This window comes from Cibotium barometz, chromosome 42 (assembly GCF_041138505.1).
Source record: "Cibotium barometz isolate CiBa-2024 chromosome 42, ASM4113850v1, whole genome shotgun sequence".
NCBI classification, from domain to species: domain Eukaryota; kingdom Viridiplantae; phylum Streptophyta; class Polypodiopsida; order Cyatheales; family Cibotiaceae; genus Cibotium; species Cibotium barometz.
This window is the reverse complement of record NC_141087.1, coordinates 25,994,069-26,015,223: the sequence shown is the minus strand read 5'-3', so window position 1 is coordinate 26,015,223 and position 21,155 is coordinate 25,994,069. Positions and strand designations below refer to the sequence as shown.

At 36.8% G+C, this 21,155-nt stretch overlaps 1 pseudogene across 1 annotated transcript; it reads right to left on the bottom strand.

Moving 5' to 3' along the window:
* Positions 1-17,701: 17,701 nt before the first annotated feature.
* On the bottom strand, positions 17,702-21,057 carry LOC147614313 (very-long-chain aldehyde decarbonylase GL1-7-like; annotated as a pseudogene). Its single transcript, XR_015263045.1, has 6 exons — positions 20,863-21,057; positions 20,133-20,448; positions 19,418-19,565; positions 18,650-18,869; positions 17,969-18,090; positions 17,702-17,808 (listed from the first exon to the last, which is right to left on the bottom strand). The product of XR_015263045.1 is annotated as a very-long-chain aldehyde decarbonylase GL1-7-like (transcript).
* Positions 21,058-21,155: the final 98 nt, after the last annotated feature.

Sequence of the window (21,155 nt, the reverse complement as noted above, 5' to 3'; positions counted from 1 at the left end):
AGTGGGAAAGGAATGATAATAGTCCTGCACCCCACGAAGTTGTGGAAGAGAAAGTGTTTGATGATATGGTGTGGAATCTTTTTAAGGATGATCCCAAAGGTATGGACAACGATGATATGGAACAAGAGCATCTTTACAAGGCTTCATCGACACCGATTTTTGAAGGGTGCATATTCTCTATTTTACGTGCTTCACTTGAACTACTCAATATACAAACAGTTTATGGATGGAACAATGCAAGTCTTGACGCATTATTGAAGTAAGCATTCTAACTTACAAATTTGAATTAGTGGTTTAAGATTTAGGATTTAGGACTAATTGATGATATTGGATGCAGGCTATTATCAAACATGCTTCCAAAGGGAAATAGACTACCCACTTCAACAGACATAGCGAGGCGCTATGTGACATCTCTTGGAGGATTGGATTATGATCACATACATGCATGCGTCAATGATTGCATTCTCTTTTGTGGAATGCATAAGGAGGCTCGACATTGTCCCACTTGTGGGTGGTGAAGCAAGGTATAGAACAGATGTGAAGAGTTTTGATGTACCTCGTAAAGTCTTGCGACACTTTCCTATAATTCCTCGTATCAATCAAGTGCAAATCCATAGCAGAGCTCATGTCATGGCATTCCTCACATCGATCAGATGATGGCATGTGGAGAATTCCCGCAGACACTCCTGCTTAGAAGCATATTGAAGATGAGTGACCCAGATTTAAAACAAAGCCCAGAAACTTGATACTTGGTCTAGGTATGGATGGAGTGAATCCATTTGGTTTCAAAAGCACCGCATACAGTGTGTGGCCAGTTGTGTTGGTGAATTACAACCTTCCACCATCAATGGCGATCAAGAAGGGACATCTTATGTTATCCCTTCTAATTCCAGGGAAACATAAAGTCAAGCATATGGATGTTTATCTCGAACCGTTGATTGATGAGTTGGAGGAACTATGGAGAGGTGTTGCGGTGGTGGACATTAGTAGGCCTCCCTCCTCTCTCGACACTTCGACTTAAAAGCAGTGTTGATGTGGACAATACATGACTTTCCAGGATACAGCGATTGTTCTGGTAAGAATTCTAATTACCTCCCTACTCTAATACTATTGGCTATATTAATTATAAATATTGACTTTATTATTCTAACTTTTATTTATATTTTAACAAGTTTGAAAACATCGGGTAAACATGCATGTCCTGTTTGTGGCCCTTCGTTAGTACATGAGTATGCTGACGGTTTCATCGATTTCTTCCCTCAGATCATCCTAAATATGTTGCTAGTAAGAGTAACATTCCTCTACAAACACTTCGTGCAAAAGATTGGAAGCATATTTGGGAGTCTACAAATATTCTTCCTCCAGATGGCATGAATAGGTATAGTAATGTTTTTCAATCTTGTTTTGTGTAGTCTCTAATTGGATTAAAGGTCACATAGAGAAATCCCTTGTGTAGGTACTCCATTTTTTTTCGGCCTACCATATTGGACCCATCTTAAGATCAACCATCTTCTTGATCCCATGCACATCTTCAAGAATGTGGGATCTGGTATTTGGGAACATGTTATCGGTAAACGAGACAATGTTAGCGTACATGAGGACTTGCGGGTCGCAGGACGTATACGTTAAGCTTGGCCACCCACGAGAGGAGGGTGGGCATGTTCGTCTTCCGCCTGCACCATGGATTATATCAAAGAAAGAGGAGAAGCAGGTAAAGCAGGCCATCACCACTTTGCGTACTCCCACTGGATGCATGAGATCATTGAAGGGAGCCTTTACCACTAAGAAAAGAGGCGTTGAGCAACTATATGGGTTGAAGTCCCACGATTGGCACAAGATGCTCCAAGTAAGTGTTTTCCAAGTCTTGTACGTTGAAATTAAATTTTGTAATGCCATAAACCATACATACATGTGCTCTTATGTATGCAGTTCATACTACCTACTACTAGCATCGACCATTGTGCAAATAAGAGTTTGAAAAAATGTATTTATAAGATGGGTGAGCTTGTGAGGTATGTAAAACCCATGTCAGATCACTCTTCATTATACCTTGCAAAATGAACGTGCATGAGGTATAACGTACTATTTATTTATTTTTCAGATATGTTAGTTCCAAAGCAATTGATCCAACCACGTTGGATGATGCGCGTGTTATGGCAGTGGAGGTGGTTTGTTTGGTAGAGGAGACTTTCCGCGAACCATTCTCACAAGTCAACTACATCTCATTGTGCATTTAGTGGACGAAATCGCTTTATGTGGCACTATGCATGCACGTTGGATGTTCTTCCTAGAGCGCTTCATGAAGACCTTAAAAGACTTTGTGAGGCAAAGTGCAAGGCTTGAAGGAAGCATGGCCGAGGGTTGGTTGATACAAGAGTCTCTTGTATATATTTTAGAATTTCTTGGTCAGGTGGACAGCTCTTTGCCACGACTATGGAGCAATGAAGAGGACTTGAGGATGACCTCTATTGTGCCTCAAGGAAAAGGACAGAGTAAAGTAATTGACAGAACATTGATTGATGATCTCAATTTCACTTGCATCCTTAATAGTGATGTGATTAGCAGATGGGTTACAAGATATGAGGATGCAAAGACAAAAAGGCAAGCAGAAAGATCTCTCTTTCGGAGGCAACATGGCTCTCGTAAGGCGTACCCTAATAAGCATCTAGCAAAACTTTCGAATGATATCCATGTTGATTGGTTGCATGAGGAAATGGAGAGAGCAGAGAGCGATGAGGGGCTGCATATCACGGCGGAAGAATGGGAGTATGCACGAGGATGCATGTTAAAGGTACATAGAACTAATGTTTTGCACTAGTTGTAAGTGATTTGCTTTTAATATTTAATCACATTGCTTACACAAATATTGCTTCTATTTTGGTCTAGTGCACTATGTTTAATGCTATATGGTGTGAAGGCAAGCATTTTTGAACACAAAGAATTGATGAAAAGAGAAATACACAAGATTGCGGTGTCATTAGTAGCTTTGAGGGAGCTAATGGAAAAATGGATGATTATTATGGCACAATCCAAGACATATTTAGGCTTGACTTTCGTCGCTTCTTTGTGTATGTTTTGGATGTCAAATGGCAAATGAACGTGGTGGAAAAAGGACCTAATGCAACGATAAAACGCCATGCAAGTGAGACTATGTAACTATTGACGCTACAAAGTTTTGGTAAACAAAGAAAGATAGGCTCGTATTGCCACAACAATGTGAGCAAATATGCATTTTTTTACTAATGTGTTTCATGTACATATATATCTAAGCTCGCGTACCCCTTGACTTTTGATATGCTAATTAATTACTGCAGTATGTGTATTTGAGTAGGTTATCTATCTACCAATGGTGCATGACATTAAATGGTGGTACGTCATCCCTATTGCACCACGTTCCAAAGTGATGTATAATACATTCACTGATATGGAGCATATGGAGGATGTAACAAGCCGCAATGAAGATGATGTCGAACATGCCAATGAAGATGTTGTGATCGATGATCAAGAAATAAGAGATGATCATGATAATGAGGATGAGCGTGCCATTTCTCATGATCATGAGAATGACCCTACCATTGAGGATGATGGTGATGTTGATGAGGATGATCAGGACATCGATACCATTATCAATGGACAGAATATCGATACCATTATCAATGGACAGAATATCGATACCATTATCAATGGACAGAATATCGATAGTGGAATAAATTTAATCGTAGCCTTACAAATTGATCAAATGGATATTGATGTTGATCGTTTGGCAAGGATGGATCTTATTGAAGATGAGATCGAACCCTAACCAATCGGTCACTGTATCGTTCTAAATTGATGACATTTCTATTGTATGTGTTGTCTTTTAATTATCATCTCATGATTTATTTTTGAATATATTTCATTGTTGTAAATGCATGTAATGGGATTGTGTAATGATATATACTGTAATGTACTATGAGATGGTTTAAAGAAAATAGTTTTTAATTTTGTAAAGGAATTTAGTTTTTCGTAATGAAGCGTGTATTGATGCGTGTATTAATGCGTATATAATTGCTTGTATATACACGTGCTTATACACGCGCTGGTAGATGCCAATATACACATGAATTTAAATGCCAAAATACACGCGCCCGATACTATTCAAATACATGCGCGACCATACACGCGCCTGTAATTTATCGCGTGTATAAAATGCGTGTATGGCAGGATCGTCTTGTAGCTCCAACACATCCTACATGAGGAGGTACTCCATCCCTTCAATGGTGATAGCACTTAATGAAGCTAGTAGTGGGTCATGACTTTAGGTTTCGTGAGGCTAGAATGGATGTAATTTATACTTATGTTTATTATTGTACTTAAAATATCTCTAAACTTATATTTATTTTAATACCTTATGTTTATAATTTAGTAAATAAAGGACACTTCAATAAAATATAATAAATAATAAATCATACTTATATTTCTTGTTACGTATTATTATTATATTATTATTTATAAATTTACTTATATTATTATTTACACTAAAATATATACTTAAAGTTATATTTATTTTTATACTTATATCCATAGACTTAAAATTAATGACACTTTATTAAAATATAAGAAATCATAAATCATATTTATATTTCTAGGATAATTAATTATATTATTATTTACACTTAAATATACATTTATACTTATATTTACAATTGGACTTACTTCTACTTATCTTTATTTTCTTACATATTAATAGGTTCGAAACACAAAATAGACTTAAAAAAACCATTATAATTTATGAAAATGAAATAAAATTAAATTTACAATACTTTTAGAGAAACAGTTTTTAATATTCACTTGGAAGAATAAGAATTACATGGACTTTACAATTTTAAGGATGTGTGGAGCAACACACTACTTGCATATTTTGCAATGTTCAACCTTCCTACCATCCAACTTGAAATAAAAATTATAAGGGGGATCATTGGACATGAGTTGGATTTCTTACCTCTCAGAAAACTAAGGGGCCAATGACTTTCTACATTAACGCTAAAAGGGTCATGACCCTCCCAAAGAATATTCACATCAATGAGTGCTGAATGCGTGCCATTTTGCATGTCTTGGTCCAAGCTGAGCCACTCCCCTCCTAGAAGGCGCCAACTCCTATACTTGAAGTGAATGCACAAAGTTTGTCTTGCAATGAAGTACCTGTCATAAAACACAAACAACCAACATAAAAACATAAAAACAACAATCAACAGTCAACAACAAACATAAAAACATAAAAACAACAACAACAATCAATGATCGGTGTCTTGCAATGAAGTACTAATAAAGCAAACCTATAAACAATCAACAACATTGTATTCTTACCTAAAGGTAACATCTAACACAGTGATTCTGCACTCAATGATATCATCATGGTGAGTTCTCTTGAGATGCCATGACTCACCTAGTAACTGAGTCATCCAATCCTCACATGGGCACTTGCACTGATACGTAATCTTAGTTTTCTTTACTAATTCACAAGATCCAAACAAATGTGCAAACAAACTAACTCGAACAAACCAACTTAGATGCACAGCCTGTGGAGGGTTTCGTGGTGGCAGCATGAACATCAATTTTTTATCTTTACCCTACATGCTTCTAACATGTCTAAGCTAGGATTATACCATTCCTAACTAGACAACGATGGTAGTGGAATGTACTCCAAACTATGTCTCTACACAACATATGTGGAATCATAAAAGTAAACATTCTGAGATGCCAATTCGTTTGCACTCTTGTTGTCATGGATCAAGGCACCTATCTCTGCATGTAAAACATTTAACTTTCCACTTAAGCACTTTATATTTTTCCATTCATGCAGAGTTGATGGATATAAAGCTGCAAGCAACAAACATGCTTGTATTAAAACATGCTTGGACTCAAAGCACAAGAACACAAAATGCACAGAGATATAAACTTACTGCTAGGCTTATGTCTTGCACTGAACTTGTCATGATGCACTCGAATCTCTTTGTGCATATAAACATGCTGAATGAAAGCCTCTGTTTGTAACATTGGTGCGTCTCCTAAACTCTATGATTCTACCTTTCCATTGTTTATCGGGGTATGTTACATCTTTGAGCTTAACCTCTCAACCATTTGTTCTTTTCATCCCCTTCATCCTCCCTCCGGACATTTTTCCCTTCCATTTACAATCCCCCATAGCCCATCCTTCATTAACATAAATTTAATTTTAATTTGCCATGTGTGGAAGGACTCCTCTTTTCAGTACAAGAATTTGATGGATAAAATTAGTGCAAATGCAAAGAATTAATCACCAACCTTCGAGAAACAGCTCACTGTTTTGGCGCAAAAAATTGGTGCTTTTTGAAGAGTGAAATTGAGTGATTAAAATAAGAGTCAAATGAAAGATGATGACATGTTAGTGTTTAGTAGTAACCCAATGTGATTGTTTAGCAGTTCCCCAATGTGAGTGTTTAGCAGCTCCCCAATGTGAGGTTTGATCCCTCAATTCGAAGAAAATAATAGATTAAATGTCCCTAATTGCTCAATGAGTCAAAAGGGGTAGAAACTGATGATAAACTTGATTCTCTTCTTCACACTTGACCATTCACCTTAAAATTCAAACTAGGAGAGGTAGCTCTTGTATAAAGGATTAGTCACCTCAAACGACTTTCCCAATTTTCTCAAGCCCGAGAGAATTCATCAATTTGCTAATGACTACAAATCTGCTTGGTGTGTATACATTGAGCAATGGATTATGCTCAAACCTTGTAGTTAAGGTCTTCAAGGCATAGGCAAGCTACCCATTTGAGAAATTATAGCAATTTCATCTATAGACATCAAATGAGTCAAAAAACCAATCTAGGGGGGGCAGCATCAGATTCACGCAGTAGTAGGGTTCAAATCCATTAGAGATATTCAAGCTGTAGGAGTGCCTAGTAGAGAGCAATGTGTAGCTGAAAAATCTTGGCTAATGGCGGCATGTGCAAGGAGAATGGAGCCTTGCAAATTTTGGACACAACATAGAGAGGAGATAAGATTGGATTAGGGGGTTGTTAATAAGTGCTTAATGCTTGATAATACCAAGTTAGCTCTGATATCATGTTGGAAACCAAGCATGGTGATCTCATGGTGGATCAAAGTAAATGTTAACCATGATTATGCATAGTAATTAGGATATTAAAAATATGGTTAAGGTAATGATAATAATTAAGCACAAATAAAGACAATCTCATTGCAGGAGATAGCGCTCGTTGAAGCTCCCGCACTCCCCCCTGCTCGCCACGCTGCCTGCACGCCTTTCCCCTCACCCACCCGCACGCCCCCCGCTTGCCCTTGCTTTTGCGCCACCCCTCTACCTGGCTCTCTCGCGCTGAAGCCCGCCCCCATCTTCTCGCCATCGCACCCCCCTCCCCTCTTCAGCTACTTTTTGACCTTTGACTTCACGTTTTACAAATGACCATACAAATAAACCTTTGCCAGTGTACCCTTAGTCTATTCCTCTTTCTAATGTGCATGCTCCTTCCCTTGCTCTATTCATGTTGCACCCTCACACATTGCTTTCCTCAACATACACTACTTCTTTTAATGGGTAATCACGCCTTTGATTCTTACCTATATAAGCATACCATAAGCCTTCACTCTTTGATTTCTCAAAGTGCTCGGGAGTGAGTGAAGATCTCTTATCATTCTTCATTGACACCTTTCTCTTAACTCTAGCAAGAGTCTTTGTAGAGGAATGTACACTAGACATAGATGTCTTTCCCATTTGCCCACTAGTGTACTTGGAAGCTTCATAAACAAGTTGCATAAAATGAGACTTAGAACCTTGACCCAATGCTTGACTTTGACCTTTTCGACCATCTTCATAAACTAAAGCCATTTTTATAGCTCTGGATAAGCTTTGACACTTCCCTCACCATACTAATGGTTGAAGTTTATGATTAAACCCCAAGGAGAATTTATGAACCTATAAGAAATCTAGTAAATTTGGAAAATTTTCATAAAGCACCTCTCGATACTTGTCTACATACTCCTAAACTATAAGATTCTTTTGAGAAATAAAAAACCAAGTATCAAGGGCTCTACTACTCTGCTTATCTAGTGGCACAAAATCCTGAGCAAACATATCCTTAAATTCCTCCAAAGTGTTCGGGATTGCCTTGTCCTTTTGAATTTCCTCCACCAACGATGAGCCACATCAATGTGCAATAGTATTGTGCAATTGGTTTTTCCATGCAACGTCCACCTATCCCACGCATTACTGGTGTGTAAATCTCACGTAACAATGTGTACGTGTCCCACGTGTTGCCCCATGTAAGTCCCACGTGTAAGGGTCGTAACATGAGTCATTATTGTGGTGTAGTGCAAGTGGTAGAACTTTGATCTCAATATCTCCACCTACGTTTAAATCCCAATGCTCTCATGTCATATACATGTCATGTAAAGTCTTGTTTTCCTACATATATTATGATTTAACCTTTGATTTATAAGAAAAAGATATGCCAACTTTTAAAGGTCACAACATGGTGGGATTTTCTCCTATACAATATAAGAGTTTATTAAGGGGCCAATGCATTTTAGACTTGGGTCGTTTATTAAGGATCATTTATTCATCAATGCTTCCCTAAGATTTAAAAAAAAACACCGTTGGATTTTACCTAAAGGGAAAATCTCCTTTAAGTCTAAGCCCTAGTTTTATTGCTTGTGTAAACCTCACATGTTGGGTTTTCAAATCTTTAAGAGAGAAAGAATGCTTCCTTGATGTAATCGTTGATACATATGCACAAACTGCAGTACTTATAAGTAAGCTTTCAATGAAAAACTTACTCTTATGCATAGATAGTGTGAGTGAAATAATGAAACATGTGAATCATCATGTTTTTTTGCAATTTTAAAAAATTTAAACCCTCTACATTGTTATAATTTGAATATGCCTTTATGATTTATAAGCATGTACAAGATATACGCACGTGGGTGTGTACTTGTATGCACACTTGTGCATGTGTCTGTGCATGTGTGTGCATGTGTGCATGCTTGTGTTAAGAGAGAGAGAGAGAGAGAGAGAGAGAGAGAGAGAGAGAGAGAGAAAGATTGCAATCACTTGCAATAGCTCCTAGCCCATTTAGTTATTCTCACCTGTCATTAACTTTTTGATTTATGTAACTAGCCTTTCCCAAGTTTCCATTTGAAGAAACAATGATCGTTGAGTATCTTGATCAAGTATCCATAGAAAGTATCTAGAGCAACAATAACACAACTTCAAATTTAGTTATTCTCACCTGTCTCATTAACTTTTTGATTTATGTAACTAGCCTTTCCCAAGTTTCCATTTGAAGAAACAATGATCGTTGAGTATCCTGATCAAGTATCCATAGAAAGTATCTAGAGCAACAATAACACAACTTCAAAACACTATCTCCACAAAATTTTCTACTTGATCACACGCTTAACATTAGGAAGGGGGAAGTGCTAACCCCTTTATGTAAAAGTGACCAACATAAACAACGGTTAAGAAACATGATATGAAGCAAAAGTGTCCATTTCACCTACTTGGATGAGCACCCATAATCTTATCACATAAGGTCTGTATATGACTTTCAATGATCCAAGGTATGGTCATTGAACAACGTAATATTGGCCACTCATTCCCAAACTAGCCCCTTGTCATTATGTATGCTACATATATCTTCCTTAGAGTGTTGTGAGTAATAAATTCTCATCCGTTATCTATAAAGGAGTATCACTTGCATGCTTGGGCAATTGCACACACATACACATACACAAAAAGGATTATGTTTCTCACATGTATGTCAGTCATGTATATTTTTAAGCGATAAGTTTTATGTTTATGATTACAAGCAATGTTACTTTTGGTCCCAATTCCCATGGCTTAAACCTTACGTTATGCCCAGCATTTACTTGCTAAGGTCTTTGTTATGACAACAAGCTATGTTTAAGTAGTAGTATGTCTAGGATCACTTACTTGCTAAGTTCTTTGTTATGACAGCAAGCTATGTTTAAGTAATAGTATGACTAGGATCATATGTTCTACACCACGTGAACTAGCTCAAGCTAGACACAACCTGAACATATTTGGGGATAAGTATATATAGCATTTGAAAATGTAAGAAGATTCCTCTTTAGATGGTAGAAATGGCCATAAGTGTTTGCACTCCCCTAGCCATCGATGGAAGTGAGATTTATTTGGGTATTAGCCGATGTCACCCCAAGAGTGAACTCTACATCATAACCAATATAAAGATAATGCTTTTAGAGTGATATCTTCTTTTTTGGGTAGTTCAAGTTGGCATTTAAGCTTCCAACACAGATGTATTTATCTAGTAATCCCAGTCTTACAAGTTGGGTAGTTCAAGTTGGCACATATGTATTTATCTAGTAATAGCCTTACAAGTTTTCCTAACTATGATCATAAAATTAGTAATTAACCTAATTTTTTATGGTAGTGTTAAAGTCAGAATCCTTTAAAATATAAGGAGTCTATGCCTACATAAATGATGATACTAATAAAAACCTTCATGGTCTCCAATTACATTCTAAAGGTGGGGCATAAATGTCATCTTTCTTTTGTCAAACTTTTGCAAGTTTCATCTTGTTTTTTGTCATCTAATTGGTATGGTTTTTATTTCAAAATCATGCATGATTCAAAGGCTTTAAGGTTTCAAGAGGTTTGGTGAATTATTTAGGATACACAAAGTTGATTAGAGTTTTTCTCTACATGCTTTGTAATATTTTTGACATTTGTAATCTCATTTTGTCTTTTCTTAAGCGGATTATGTAGTTGAACCAATAGTCATGCACCTATAAAAAAACACAAAAGCTGAAGCAAGACCTTCATAATATAAAGTATTGAATTGCAAAAAGAAACGGAGAGTAAACAATATAATTTCTTGAAAATTTTGATTACAAAAATCGGTGGTTGTCCACCCAAGTTGTGCAACCATTCGTGCGCTGCACCACGTAATTTGAGGGTGATCTAGACAAACTCTAGATGGAAGATGATTGGTTACAAGAACGTTTGAACACAATGAACTTGATGATAAATGAAGATAGCCACTCGCCTGTGTGCTCCAAGTAATTTGATATCGATCTAGACAAATTGTGGATGATTATAGAAGTGCTTGAACACAATGAACTCGATGATAAAATAAAGATAGCCAAACTAGTCTGTATAGTGTTAGCATGGATGTGGGTTGGCTATGTCGGCCAACCCATGACTTGGTCCAAATGACCAATGGACCATATCATCCGAATGGAACCATATTAGTCTACAACACTATCCTACAAAAACTATGCACATCTCCCATGTCCATTTGGGATTACATGGACCCTCAAATGGGCCACATCATCGTGATTCGAGAATAGTGTCCTCGGTTTGTTGTCCATCACTCACTACTATAATCACATTGCATGCATCCTACTTGGTATATTGCTTAGTCTACATAAGCAGTCTTCTAACCATATGGCCACATTTAGCCACCATCCAATGTCGAAAGTGGGAATTGCTAGGTGGTTAGGTGCTAACTTACATCTACTACTCAAATAGGGGGCCACATTTAGCCATAGTCCCCAATGTCGAAATCTTAAACTGCTAGGTGAGGTGCTCAACACAACAAAAGCTACTCCTCATATAGGGGACCTTACAAAATAGAGAAAATCTTTCAATAACAACGGTAATAACAACACAAAGGTGAAGCATTCAACAAATGCCTTCCCAATAGTACCACCCCTGGATACCATTATTACAAATGATGAGGATTGTTATGTAATTTTATCATACGATGAATAAAATTAATGGTTGCAATGTTCTTGGTAAGATTTGAAACTTTCAATTCTTAAAATATGGTATACATTGCATGCTTGGTACCAAAACATCTATACATATGGTGCATTCTTTCTTCATAAAATATCACATATTATCATAAAAGTATGAATGCTACTTTTACATCATGAGTCATCATTACCATGAAGTTTAAGTTGTAGTTTAAGTTGCAGAACATTGATCTCAATATCTCCACCTAGGTTCGAATCCCAATGCTCTAATGTTTGAGACCAAGAATGCGCATCTATGTAATGAATTATTCCCTAGGTGTATCCTTAGAAATTATAGTCTCCCATAATATCTCATGCTAATCAAATTAATGGACATGCATTTTATTTATGTCATGTAAAATCTTGTTTTGCCTACATATATATTACACTTTAACCCTTGGTTAAAAGGCAAACGATATTAGACTTTTGAAGTTTATAACATGGTGGGATTTTCTCCAATTACAATATAAGAGTTCATCAAAGGCCAATGCATTTTAGACTTGTGTTCTTTATTCATCATTACTTCCCCTCCATCAAAGATGTTTAACCTTGGAAATTATCTATAGGGACTACCTCCTTTTTGCCTAAGCCGTAGTTTTATTGCTTGTGTAAACCTCACATGTTCATTTTTAAAATCTTTGAGAGAGCAAGAATGCATCTTTGTTGTAGTGTATATGCATATGCCCCAACTGAACTACTCTTTCAATGAAGACTTACTTTTATACATAAACAATGCCAAGTCAATGAAGTAATGAAACATGTGATTCATCATGTTTACAATTTCAATCTTCAAAATGAAAACCTCTTATATTGTTATAATTTGGATATGCTTCTATGATTTATAAGCAAGTATGATGTAAATGAGAAGGGGGGGGAGGGTGATTGTGAGAGATTTTCATCTTTGGTCGGAATATGTGTGTACAATAACTATGAATTGTTCCATTCATGCATCACTTTATTTTGCAAGGGGCAAATGACTACAAGATAGCAAATGACATTGTATTCACTTTAGAAATTTTGACACCCACTTTTGAAACATTTTTGTGCATGGAAAAAAGACTAGCTTCTCCAAAGAAATTTCCAAAGAAATTGACACTTGAAAGCATAGTTGTGCATGGAAATTACCAAGACTAGCTTCTCCACACAATTTTTATTTGCACGCATAGGAAATATGTGAATTCACTTTCATTATTGTACGTATAACATTTAAGCAAACATTTAATGACCTTGTCATTGTTTTACCTTTTCTCCCATGTGCAACTATGTACAACCTTGAAATGGGCATCAAGTGGGCATGAAATGTGCATACTTATTGTTTTCCCTTTCCTCACATGGGCATTAAATGTGCCAACCTCCAAGTAGGCATTAAATGTGCTTTACTTATTATTGTACCATTCTCATGTGGAGGTACATTATTTTAACCATAATGAAATATACATACAACCTTCTTTTATTCTTTCATTATGTGAGAATATGTACTACCTTCAAACATTTAATGTGCCTACTTGTCATTATTTTACCTCATGAAGGTACATTATTTTAACCATAATGAAATATACATATAACCTTCAAGAAAGAAACAAAGGAAAACTTTACTCTTAAAAAAACAGAACTTTTTTTTTCCATATTTTTCAATCATGAAATTTTATCTCAAGTCATACAAACATTATAAGATAAAAATACAAACATGCATTGACATAAAAATGATAAGATAAAATAAAAAGATCTTAAGAAAGCATATAAACGTAATAAGATAAAAAGAAATATATACAAACGTGCAGTGATATATAAGTGTATGTACATATATAATGTAGTTCCCATTTATATTGTCCGTTGGGGTATATATGTATGATATAATTCATATTTTTATTTTTATAATGTATAAAAAGATTCATCTTTTCAATATAATTCATATTTTTATTTTTATATTGTATAAAAAGATTCGTCTTTTCATTACGTGTGATTCCATACAAAATAAAAAATAAAAAAATTAAAAAGCATACATTAAATACATCAACATAACATCTATATACATACCTACATGTAGATATACACACGTAATACATACATCCATATAGGGGATATACATACAAACATACACACGTATAGTATGTACACGTTCATAAATGCACTTACAGTCACACGTAATACATACATCCATATAGGGGATATACATACAAACATACACATGTATGGTATGTACACGTTCATAAATGCACGTAATACATCCATATAGGGGATATACATACAAACATGCACATGTATAGTATGTACACGTTCATAAATGCACTTACAGTCACAATGTGTTCCTTATACTGCATATACATACGTGCACACACGCATCACGCACATACATTTAAGGCTCACCTTGCAGCATTTTCCACCTCCATAATGGGTTGCATGTACAAGATTCTGTTGAAACTTTGGGGCAATCTGCTGCCACAGATTCTGCAACAACTGGTCCTTTAAGGGAAAGAGGGCCTAAAGAGGAAAGAATTTGAAGAAAAACACAATATTAAAAGGATTCATCAAAACATGAGCTCGATTTGATTTGATTTATATATAGCAACACCTTCATGTAGGGTATGAAAATTGTGGAGGATGTGATGTGAAAGATTAATTGATGTTAATGATTGATTAGTAGTGTCTAATGTGAATGATTAATAAATGTGCATATTACCAAGACTCTAATCCCATGCTCGCATAGGTAAATGGCGATAGCACCGCCAACCCTAGAATTAGCGAGAGTCAGGAAAACCTCCCCACATCTGTCTTGGCCACCACCTCCTTGACAACAATCGCTGCCGCCAAAGCCTCCCCTGTCACAATGGGAATACTCCCTCCTTGCTTGCACATGAATTTCTCATCCATATCCAATTTTCGGTCCTGTTATCACACATCCACATTTCATTCACCAATTTGGTTTGGTTTTAATCACATTAGCCAACCAAACATTTCATTCACCAATTTGGTTTGGTTTTAATCACATTAGCCAACCAAATGACCATTGTTTTTACACCACATAAATTAATACTAACCCACATACATTAATACTAGGTGCCTAAAAAGTCAAGATTTTAGTTATTTTTGAGAATTTGTCATATATCATACAAAATTTCTTGCTCCTTTAGAGAGATTAATTATACATCTTTTTCAAAAGTGTAGCCAGCCAAACACCCTTGGACCACATACATTAATACTAGCTACCTAAAAAGCCAAGATTTTAGTTATTTTTGAGAATTTGTCATACATCATACAAAAGTTCTCGCTCCTTTAGAGAGATTAATTATACATCTTTTTCAAAAGTGTAGCCAACCAAACACCCTTTGACCACATACATCAATACTAGCTACCTAAAAAGCCAAGATTTTAGTTATTTTTGAGAATTTGTCATACATCATACAAAATTTCTTTCTCCTTTAGAGAGATTAATTATACATCTTTTTCAAAAGTGTAGCCAACCAAACACCCTTGGACCACATACATTAATACTAGCTACCTAAAAAGCCAAGATTTTAGCTATTTTTGAGAATTTGTCATACATCATACAAAATTTCTCGCTCCTTTAGAGAGATTAATTATACATCTTTTTCAAAAGTGTAGCCAACCAAACACCCTTGGACCACATACATTAATACTAGCTACCTAAAAAGCCAAGATTTTAGAGAATTTGTCATAGATCATACAAAATTTCTCGCTCCTTTAGACAGATTAATTATACATTTTTTTCAAGATGTCTAAGTGCATCTTTTTCAAAAGATTATATAAATCTTTTTCTTTTTTGATAAGACTTGAAGTACTTATTATTAGTCTTTATTAGAAAAGGAGTGAGTAACTTTTTTTTTAAGAAACAAAATCCTCAAACAGTGTGTGGGAACTGGTGGCCAGTTCAAATCTTTTTCAAAAGCAATTTATACAATAATGGTGCCCTTTCAGAGTGTTCATATTTCTAAACAATAGTACTTGCCCTTTCCAAGGATTTAGAAGTACTATCTTTTTCAAAAGAATTTAAATATATATATCTTTTTCTTTTTTATGACTTGTATGTATTAAAAAAGGAATGAAACGAACTTTATTATATTTTTTTAAAACTATTAAAAAAGGAATGAAAGGAACTTTATTATATTTTTAAAAAAGGTATTAAAAAGGGACTGAAAGGAACATTAATATATTTTCTAAAAAATAAAATCCTCAGAGGGTGTGTGGGAACGGGTGGCCAATTTAAATCTTTTTCAAAAGCAATTTATACAATAATGGTGCGCTTTTAGAGTATATGCAGATGATTACCTTGTTTAGCAATGCCAAAGCAATCACTTTAGCACCCGCTTGTTGAGCTTGCAAGATACATTAATCCTTGCTTTCTCCTCAGAGCGCATAGAGTACTGCACACATCACATAATTATTTAATTGATTTGAGTGAAATGATATAACTACAGTTAATCAATCAGCACGGAACTCTTTTTTTTTCGTAGAAACAGGAAAATATATTAAAAAAGGATGAGATTACAGCGACCCTTAAGACAACAAAGCCAATAGGTGGCCTTAGCTACAATCCAAAAGCCCTCAAAGAAGAGAACACCGATCTGAACGATAGACGGATGGCTGAGAATTCAGTGGCCTGAGGGTGAACCACTTGTATACAATGCATAGTACATGAATGAAAAGGTGTGATGTACCCCTCTGTAATCTTCAGTGGACTAAGTCCGCTGATCAGCATAATGGAGCCTTCTGAAGAAGCATTCCTTCTCCAAACCTTGACACATGCTTGCCCTAGTGTTGGAGATAGAAGAACTCAGAACTTTCCTCCACTTTCTCCACAGATGATCTTGCCAGCGACCAGCTTTCGAACTTTCACCTCTAGGTTGAATTTGCTTGGCCAGCTTGAGAATACTGTCAAGAAATAGAAAGAAATTGTGATTAGTTTTTATGCCAAAGAGGGCTTCATTCCTTTGTTTCCAGACATGCCACAACAGGAAACGTCTGACAGACTGCCAAGTTAACCTGGCACTCACCACGGCATCTAGTGATCAAAATATTTATAGCATTTTCGCCACAATTTGAGCAATTATTATTTAGTACCTGATCAGAAAGATTATTACTTTCCCATTGGGAATTTGAGCAATTAAATGAGCACCATACTACGAATTCAGTGAAAACTAATATAGAGTATAGCTTTTTCACCGAAAATTAAGTGATTAATTACTGCCACATTACAGAATTCGGTGTTCATAAATCAGATTATAGCTTCTTTAAAACATGGAATCAACGGGTACCACGCGAGTGGTACCCAAATAAATGACAAGATCAGATGCATTTTAATCACCTAAGATGCTCAATTAATTAACACCGCATTGTGAAGATTAGCAATCAATAAAATGGATAATAGCTAGTTTCACCTGGAATTCGTATCGTGGAGTCACCCAGGTTTGTAGTTCGAAGCTATTGCCGATGAAATGAGTAGCGCCGATGAATGGCTTTGCGAACAACCATGCAAGCACCATAATCAGCAAGGCAACAGGCCACAGTATCCACATGTACCATTTCTTTGCATATGGCTGCGCAGCAAATGTTTTTTTTTTTTTTTTTTTCCGGGAGAGAGATCCTACTAATAGTTAACATTACAACTCGCTCAACGTCCCAGCCACGCTGGTGTCGTGAGCTACAAGACCATCTACGCGGCCCTCTGAAGAGGGCGACGAGCACACTCGACCACAGAGAGCGGAGGGGCTACACTGGAGTCCTCCTGGGAAAGGCGGTCAGAACACGATCGACGCCGAAAGGGAAGCTTATGGAGAGCGCGGATGAGAGGTGCCGCCGAGGGGTCCAAGCAGGGTTTGAACCCAAGACCTTTCGGTCCTAGGCAAACACTTTACCACTTGGACTATCACCTCTTTGGCGCAGCAAATGTTTGGAATCCAAATTGCAGATGGAAAGTGGACAGCAGCTCCGTTGCATGGGTCAAATACATGCAATCTACTTTCTTCTCGTTCCCTGTAAATCAATTTTTTAAGATTAACACCATAACTTAATTGTTACACTTTTAATAAAACAGTTTGAATAAATCTACCTGAAAAAAGGCAAAAAAAAAAACCAAAATCTAGCAAAGGTCAATTTGATCTTTGTTCATGTTTCAACAAACCAGTCAGATAACCTTTGCGTATATGACGATAAAGAGTATCCGAAGTAGCATCAACAGTCCCGTACAAGTAGTCGTACAGTGGCATGAAAAGAGAGAAATTGGTGTGCACTTTGGTATGGTGCAAGGAATGATACCTAATTTATTTTACATACATTCCCCCGCATGTTAGTTAGTGAGCCCCCATGCTTATTTTACAGCTTTAAAAAATAATAATAAAATTTCAAAGTATTGATAGATCGAATGCAGAGGTAAATGTCAAAGTAATTCCTTAATTACTAATATTACTTTGCTAGGCAGTTTTTTCAACTATTTATTTCTTTGTTATGCAGAAACTTTTTGATTTGTTTGACTTGTTAATCTACATATGCAGATCATATAATTGCAGTTCAGTTTATTTTGAAAAGCATAAAGTGCCGATTTTGAGTCCAATAATAAGGCAAATGGTAGTAGACTTTCCAACTGTCACTACTTAGCGTTTCATCTTCGTAGATCGTGCCTGGACAGGTTAGAACTAGATCTTGTAAATAATTAATTTGCCCAACTTAAACTTGAATATTTTCCTATGGAGGAATTGTAAAAAAATAATCTAAATCAAATGCAAGACTAAATGATCATATTAAGAATTGCTAAGGAAAATGACAAGTATAATTTTCGATGGTGATTAACAGTTGCTAATTAACAGCAGGGACTCACGTTGGGCTGTAGATAATGTATTTCAGGGGTGGGAGTGCATCGAAAACCCAGGTGGGGATGAACTCGAAGTTGCAATGGCCCCAAGAATTCATGAAATCCACGAACATAATGTACGCATACACCAGCCCAAATGAGCCACAGCCTAGAATATATGGAATGCCGATCGGTATCCCAAAAATCGTTGCATAGAATACATGCTCCAAGAATGGATGATCGCTAGCTGCCAAATTTAAGGAAAATTATTGAAAATTAGCGCTACTTGCAACACCGTCTCCGGTGGGATTACAACTACGTTTAATTTTATTAATCTCACCACATGTAAGCACCACTGATTCACACATAGAAAAACCACACAGGATTAATATTAACTATCTACTTAATTATTTTCTCACCAACAAGTAAATTCAAACAAGAATATGACATTCGCCTGAAGGATCACTAAAAGGAACTGGTGTTTAATTTTCTAAAACAGCTGACAAATCAAACATGGAGACAATGGTTACGTGATTAAGACTAACTATGGCTCACTCACGATGACGGGGACGATGTAATTGGAACTAAATATAGCCCATCCAAGAGTATGGTGGCAATTGGTCAGAAAATTAAGCTTCCAATCCCGAATGCGGAGGTGATTAAGGCTACAGATGGGACCACTAGAGTGGTAATTGGACACAAAGATACGACGATTAATTTAAGCATCAATGAGGGGGTGAATATTAAGGTCAAACATCATAAGATAATAAGGAGATGAGTGAGGGTGGCACTTACAGGTGATGGGCTGGGTAACGAAGGAAGAATGGTGGTGGGAGTGGTAGGCAGAGAAGAGGTAGGGCTCTGTGATGATGTAGGGCTCTGTGACCCCAGTAGTAAATCCACTCCACAGGGCCTGCATGCATAAGAGCAGCTACGAGAACCACTCACGTAGCCTTAAATACATTGAACCATCAGAATATCCTCTTGTTGCTGCACTTTAACAACAAATAGCATTACTATCTATCAAGTTCACAACTGAACCATCCTGTATTTGTTTTTCCAGCAGGAGTCAAAAGTGAGCGAACTCATTCTGAGAGCAATTCACTTTAACCAAGAGGTCATGGGTTCAAGACCATCTCGTAGCAATTCACTGTAACCAAGAGGTCATGGGTTCGAGACCAGGGTTGTGTGTGAGCAATTGACTGAGCTCCTAGCAACTTACCTTAACCATGAGCTCATGGGTTGTGAATGAGCAATTGACTAAGCTCGTACCAGTGACTTACCTTAACCAAGAGGTCATGGGTCCGAGAATTGACTAAGCTTGTAGTGGCTTACCTCAACCAAGAGGTCATGGGTTCGAGATCTGACACTATAGGGGGTTGTGTTTGTGAGGTGGCAGGTCTCTATAGGGTTTGTGTTTGTGACGTGAGGTGGTGTAGCTCTAACTGGGCTAAAGGGGGCTGTCACGAAAAAAAAATAAGAACCCATAAGGTGTGATCCCACTGTCGACGCCACCAGAGGCCCAGCCACCGGCCTACATGAGATCGACAGCCTCTTACAATGATTAACGCGTTTACTGCATATGATGCAGAAACATGCAGAGGACGTTACCAGCCAGCCTCATGATCAACTTGCTCGAACTTGATGCCTTTAATCTGAATCTGATACTTTCTGGAGATGAACGGCATGCGGGAGGCAGTGCACCATATCTGGAATAACAGATACCGAAGCCCGGCCAGAACAAGCAAATGGAAGCTCGAGAGCGGCTTTCCAAGCTGCGCAGTTTCGTGAAAACCTTTCATTGCAACGGCCACAAACAGAAGATACTGCATACACTCCCAAAAAAAAAAATATTAATGTCAAATGCTACTAATATCATAAAACTAATCAAGTCAACATGAATTTCACGAATTTTAATTTAAAGCTTGTAACACACATGCATTACAAGGACTGAAAGTTTAGCACTCTAATTAACACACGAACTTAATTACTTCAAGCTGTATCATCACAAAGACAAATTGAAGCTAGTAAAACACATGACATACTACAGGAAGCTTCGACGAGAATTGCGAGTATTTCGTGTAAGCTCACGTACGATTTAGTTTAGCCACTCTAGATCGATTACACGGAAATGATTAATTCCAGCTTAAGCTACGTAAGGTGTGATAGCTAGATTATGAGCTCCAACGCTCTGAAATACATTAAGCATAACGTTAAAAAGAAATTTAGGTCGGACGAACCTTCCAATTTCCCCAACTCTCCCATGGGAAGGTGTACAGAACGCCTGGAGATGCTACCATGGTGTATGCCCAAGCAGGAAACCGTCGGTGTGTTTATGAGGCCCAAATTTTGCAATGTCAATCAACAAAACAAGCTATCCCATTTATAGCAAAAATTTACATTTTCGTTTTATTATTTGAATTTTGGGGACAAATTTTTCGCATGGTGGCTTCCACTGCCTAGTTAATATTATCACTTAAAGCCTAAAGGCCTTTCTGTATTTCACCTGCCACCCTTGCACTTCAAAAGTGAC